The sequence below is a fragment of the Hyperoodon ampullatus genome (assembly GCF_949752795.1).
Source record: "Hyperoodon ampullatus genome assembly, chromosome: X".
Taxonomy (NCBI): Eukaryota; Metazoa; Chordata; class Mammalia; order Artiodactyla; family Ziphiidae; genus Hyperoodon; species Hyperoodon ampullatus.
The window spans coordinates 62,409,542-62,416,354 of record NC_136913.1 but is presented as its reverse complement, the minus strand read 5'-3'; positions in this window follow the sequence as shown (position 1 = coordinate 62,416,354).

The window sequence follows — 6,813 nt, the reverse complement described above, 5'->3', positions numbered from 1 at the left end:
TTCCTGGACTCCCTCCCAGCTAGCCGTGGTGCACTAATGCCCTGCAGGCTGCCGCCAACCCCAGTCCTCTCCCTGCGACCGAAGCCTGAGCCTCAGCTCCCAGCCCCGCCCACCCCAGCGGCCAAGCAGACGAGCCTCTCGGGCTGGTGAGTGCTGGTCAGCACTGATCCTCTGTGCAGGAATCTCTCTGCATTGCCCTCCTCACCACTGTTGCTGTGCTCTCCTCCGTGGCTCCGAAGCTTCCCTGCTCTGCCACCCGCAGTCTCCGCCTGCGAAGGGGCTTCCTAGTGTGTGGAAACTTTTCCTCCTTCACAGCTCCCTCCCAGAGGTGCAGGTCCCATCACTATTCTTTTATCTCTGTTTTTTCTTTTTTCTTTTCCCCTGCCCGAGTACTTGTGGAGTTTCTTCCCTTTTGGGAAGTCTGAGGTCTTCTGCCAGAATTCAGTAGGTGTTCTCTAGGAGCTGTTCCACATGTAGATGTATTTTTGATATATTTGTGGGGAGGAAGGTGATCTCCACGTCCTACTCCTCCGTCATCTTGAAGCTATCTCCTTAGTGAGACTTTTATTCTGTATCCTGCTTGGAATTCATAGGCCTTCTTGGAGCTGTGAGTTAATAGTTTTGCCTCATATTTGGAACATTTTCTACCATTAAAGGCTCAAATATTTTTCTGTGCCTTCCTCACTTCCTCTTTTTTCTTCAGTGACAACAATTACATGTAGGTTTGGTGACTTGATGTTGTCCCACAGGTCAATGAGGCTCTTTCTGTTTTTGTTTGATTTTTAAATGCTTTATTGAGCTATAACTGACATACAAGAAAATGCACATGTTTAAAGGACACAATTTGATATGTTTGGCACATGACCCATGAAATTATCTCTAGAATTAAGAAACATTGCCTCGTGCCCCTTGCAACCCCTCCCTGCGATTCTCCCTGACACTTCCCTCCCCATAACCGGGAACAAACCCTTAGATTACTTTCCATTTTCTAGAATTTTGCACAACTTATGATTGTCACACACAAACACACACACACACATGCATGCACGCATGTGTGCACATACACCATGACATGAACTTTCCTTGGTCTGGCTTCTTTCAATCAGAGCAATTATTTTGAGATTCACTCATGCATCAGTAGTTCATTACAATTTATTGCAAACGAGTATTCCATTTTGTAGATGTACAGCCGTTTATTTATGCCTTCACATGCCGACAGACTTTTGGGATGTTTCTAATTTTTGGCTACTGCATATAAAGCTGCCAAGAACATCCATGTAGAAGTTTTGTGTGGGTGTATTGTTTCATTTGGCTTTGGTGAATACCTAGGAATGGAAAGGCTGTGTAATATGGTAGGTATGCATTTAACTTTTCAATGAACTACAAAAATAGCTTTCCAAAGTGGTGGTGCATTTTACATTTCCATAGTGGTATACAATGGTTTCAGTTCCTTCGAATCCTAGCTCATACTTGCTATGGAGAGTCTTTTTAAATTTTAGCCATTCTAACATTTGTGTAGTGCTATCAAATTGTGGTGTTTAGTTGTAACTCTCTAATGACCAGGGATGTTGAACATGTATCCATGTGCTTATTTCCCATCCATGGATGAATGGTGAAGTATCTGTTCTAGTCTTTTGTCCACTTTTAACTCGGTTGTTTGTATTCTTATTATTGAGTTTCAAAAGTTCTCTCTATATGTTCTGGATAACTGCCCTTGATCAGCTTTATTTATTGTTCTTTCCGAGAATACTTGTCCCAACACAAGGTCACAACAGGTTTTCTTTGAAAGCTTACCTTTAGGTCTGTCATCCATTTTGAGTCCATTTTTGCTGATATATAGTAAGAGATATTAATGCTCATATTTGAGGGGTAGGAATATCCAATGTTGCTAGCACGACTTCTTGAAAAGGCGATCCTTTCTACACTGAACTGTATTTCTAACTATGTCAATAATTAGTTGTCCTTATGTGGGTGGGTTTATTTCTGCATTATCTATTCTGTTCCAGTGGTCCATTTGTCCATGTTCACGCCAAAATCACAGTGTTGTGATGACTATCGCTTTACAGTAAGTCTTGAAATAAGATAGTGTTAACTCTCCAAATTTGTTCATCTTTCTTAAGGTTATATTGGCTGTTCCTGGTCCTTTGTAATCCCATGTGAAATTTAAAATATTCTTGAAATTTAAAATTTCTACCAAAAAAAATCCCTTCTGGAATTTTCAGTGGGTTTGTGTTGTGTCACTTTGGGAAGAACTGACATGGTAAGTATATTGAATCTTCTGAACAATGAGCATGGAATATGTCTCCATTTATTTAAGTCTCCTTTGATTTCTCTCAATAGCAGTTTCATGGCATAGAGCTTGAAGGTATTATCCCTAAGTATATCATATTTTCTGATGTGGTTATAAATTTATTTTAATTTTCCACTGCCTTCTACGAGTACATACAAATACAATTAAGTTTTCTATATTGATATTGTATTATATCCTGCAACCTGGCTAAACTGGCTTATGAGTCCAGTTCCTTTTTTGTGTGGATTCCTTATGATTTTCTGTATATAAGACCATGACATATTCAAAGAGAGATCATTTTTCTTATTCCTTTCCAATCTGTGTGACTTTTATTTCTTTTTTTGTCTTTTTTGCCCTGGCTAGACCCTCCATAAAAGTGGTGAGTGTGGACATCCATACCGTGATCTTGGGGGGCGGGGGGGAAATCATTCAGTGGTTCACCATTAAGTATGGTGTTAGCTGTTAGATATTTGTCAGTGCACATTATATCTGGCTGAGTAAGTTGCCTTCTCTTGCCAGTTTGGTGAGAGCTTTTATCATGAAATGGTGTTGGATTTTTTAAATGCTTTGTGAAGATGATGATATGGTTTTTTTTTTTCCTGGATTTGGTTTGTCAGCATGGTGAATTACTCTCTGATTTTTGAAAATCTGGTGAACCTTGTATTCCATACCCCAAGTGATAATGATGTATTAATTTTAAAATATATTTTGGATTTGACTCGCTGAAATATTGTTTAGTAATTTTGCATCTTGTTCATGAGTGATGTTGGTCTACACTTTTCCTTTCTTGTAAAGTCTTTTTCTGGTTTTGGTGTCAGAGTGATGTTGGCGTCACCAAATGAATATGAAAATTAAATTTAAATTAATGTGAAGTTTTCTGAAGGAGCTTATGTTAAAATGGTATTATTTCTTCCTTGAGTGTTTGGTATATTTCACCAGTAGAGCTATATGGAGTTTTCAACGTGGGAAAATTTTTACTTATGAATTCAATTTCCTTGGTAGATATAAGAATCTTCAGGTTATCTATTTCTTACTGAATGAACTTTGGTAGTTTGTGTATTTCAAGAAATGTGTCCATTTCATCTAAGTCGCCAGATTGATTGGCATAGAGTTGTTCATGGCATTTCTTTGTTATCATTTTAATATCTACAGGCTCTGTCATGATGCCACCTGCCTCACTGTGAGGTTGGCAATTTGTGTCTTCTCTCTCTTTTCCCTGAACTGCTAACCTATAGGTTTATCAGGTACATTGATCTTCTCCAAGGAAATAGTTTTCATTTCATTCATTTTCCCTATTGTCTTCCTCTTTCTGTTTTACTGATGTCTGCTCTGATCCTTACTATTTCTTTTCTTCTTTACTTTGGCTTGAATATGGCCTTTCTTTGGCTTGAATTCTCCCTCCTTTCTTCAAATGGCATCTGAGGTCACTGATTTGAGACATTTCTTCTTTTCTTTATATATAAAGACTATTTCTTGCAGACATTTGCAAGAGTATTTCTGGGGTTTGTTTTTTGTTTGTGATAGTCTTCCTAAATCTTTGATGGATATTGAACTTTGAAAGTTTTAAGATTAATGGCATTTTCTGTATATTTTTATTTATTAATTCTTATTACTTAACCTATCTGTCCAATTTTGAAAGGTTATTTTAAAATCTCCCACTCTAGTTCTTCTTGCGTTTTTAAGATTTCTATGCTACTGGTTTCTGGGGTTTGTTTTTTAAATCCACCCTGACAATATGTCTTTGCATTGGTATATTTAGACCATTCACATTTAAAGTCATTATTAACATAGATGAATTAACATCTACTATATTTGTAATTGTTTCCTATTCATTACACTCGTTCTTTGTCCTTTCTTCCCCTCTTTTTCTGCCTTCTCTGGGTTCACTTGAGCATTGTATATGATTCCATTTTATCTTCGCCTTTAGCATATTGATTATGATTTTAAACAAATCTAAGTGGTTACCCTAGAGTTTGCAATATACATTTATAGCTAATCAAAGTCCACCTTCAAATAGCACTACACCGCTTAATGTGTACTACAGGTACCTTATATCAGAGTCTTCCCCATTCCTTCCTCCTGTTCCTAATGGCAATACTGTCATTCATTTAACTTATCAGTGTGATATAGTTATTGAATACGTTGTTACCATTATTACTTTAAACAAGCAGTTATCTTTTAGAAAAGCTAAGAATAAGAACAGTAAGTGGTTTTATTTTACTTTCATTGATTCCTTCTTCTATGTTCTTCCTTTCCCTACGTAGATCTGAGTTTTTGACTTTTATCATTTTCCTTCTCTCTGAGGACCTTCTTTTAGTATTTTGTGCACAGCAGGTCTGCTGGCAATGAATTTCCTCAGTTTGGCTTTGTCTGAGAAAGTCTTTACTTTGCCTTCATTTTCAAAGGATAATTTCACTGGATATAGATTGCTTGGTTGGTGGATTTTTCTTTCAACATTTTAACTGTTTCACTCCACTCTCTTCTTGTGTGCGTGGTTCCTGACCAGAAGTCTGATATGATTCTTATCGTTGTTCCTCTATAGTTATGGCATTTCCCTGCTTCCCATGGCTTCTTTCAAGATTTCATTCATTGTCTGTTCTTCTGCAGTTTGAATATGATATTCTAGTTTTTTCTGTATTTATATTGCTTGGTGTTTTCTGAGCTTCTTAGATCCATGTTTTGGTGTCTGTCATTAATTTTGGAATATTTTCAGCCATTATTACATCAAATATTTATTCTGCTTCATTCTCTCTTTCTTTCCCTCCTGGCGTTCCAATTATGTTTCTTTTGTACCTTTTAAACTTATCTTACACTATTTCAATGTATGTTATTTTTTCCATGTTTCCTCTTTTTTTTTTTTTACTGTTTTGCAATCTGCTTTTTCTTCTTTTTCTTTATTAGTTTCTGCTTTATAACAAAGTGAATGAGTCATACATATACATCTGTTCCCACATCCCTACCCTCATGCATCTCCGTCCCTCCCACCCTCCCCATCCCACCCCTCCAGGCGGTCACAAAGCCCCGAGCTGATCTCCCTGTGCTCTGCGGCTGCTTCCCACTATCTTCTACGTTACGTTTGGTAGTATATATATGTCCATGCCTCTCTTTCGCTTTGTCACAGCTTACCCTTCTCCCTCCCCATATCCTCAAGTCCATTCTCAAGTAGGTCTGTGTCTTTATTGCCCTTTTACCCCTAGGTTCTTCATGACATTTTTTTTTAATTCCATATATATGTGTTAGCATACAGTATTTGTCTTTCTCTTTCTGACTTACTTCACTCTGTATGACAGACTCTAGGTCTATCCACCTCATTACAAATAGCTCAGTTTCGTTTCTTTTTATGGCTGAGTAATATTCCATTGTATATATGTGCCACATCTTCTTTATCCATTCATCTGATGATGGACACTTAGGTTGTTTCCAGCTATGGGCTATTGTGAATAGAGCTGCAATGGACATTTTGGTACATGACTCTTTCTGAATTATGGTTTTCTCAGGGTATATGCCTATTAGTGGGATTGCTGGGTCATATGGTAGTTCTATTTTTAGTTTTTAAAGGAACCTCCATACTGTCCTCCATAGTGGCTGTACCAATTCACATTCCCACCAGTAGTACAAGAGTGTTCCCTTTTCTCCACACCCTCTCTAGCATTTATTGTTTGTAGATTTCTTGATGATGGCCATTCTGACTGGTGTGAGATGATATCTCATTGTAGTTTTGATTTGCATTTCTCTAATGATTAATGATGTTGAGCATTCTTTCATGTGTTTGTTGGCAGTCTGTATATCTTCTTTGGAGAAATGCCTATTTAAGTCTTCTGCCCATTTTTGGATTGGGTTGTTTGTTTTTTTGCTATTGAGCTGCATGAGCTGTTTATAAATTTTGGAGATTAATCCTTTGACCGTTGCTTCATTTGCAAATATTTTCTCCCATTCTGAGGGTTCTCTTTTGGTCTTGTTTATGGTTTCCTTTGCTGTGCAAAAGCTTTGAAGTTTCATTAGGTCCCATTTGTTTATCTTTGCTTTTATTTCCATTTATCTAGGAGGAGGGTCCAAAAGGATCTTGCTGTGATTTATGTCATAGAGGGTTCTGCCTATGTTTTCCTCTAAGAGTTTGATAGTTTCTGGCCTTACATTTAGGTCTTTAATCCATTTTGAGCTTATTTTTGTGTATGGTGTTAGAGAATGATCTTATCGCCTACTTTTACATGTCCCTGTCCAGTTTTCCAAGCACCACTTATTGAAGAGGCTGTCCTTTCTCCACTGTACATTCCTGCCTCCTTTATCAAAGATAAGTTGACCATATGTGGTTGGGTTTATCTCTGGGCTTTCTATCCTCTTCCATTGATCTATCTTTCTGTTTTTATGCCAGTACAACACTGTCTTGATTACTGTAGCTTTGTAGTATAGGCTGAAGTCAGGGAGCCTGATTCCTCCAGTTCCATTTTTCGTTCTCAAGATTGCTTTGGCTATTCGGGGTCTTTTGTTTTTCCAAACAAATTTTGAATTTTTTTGTTCTAGTT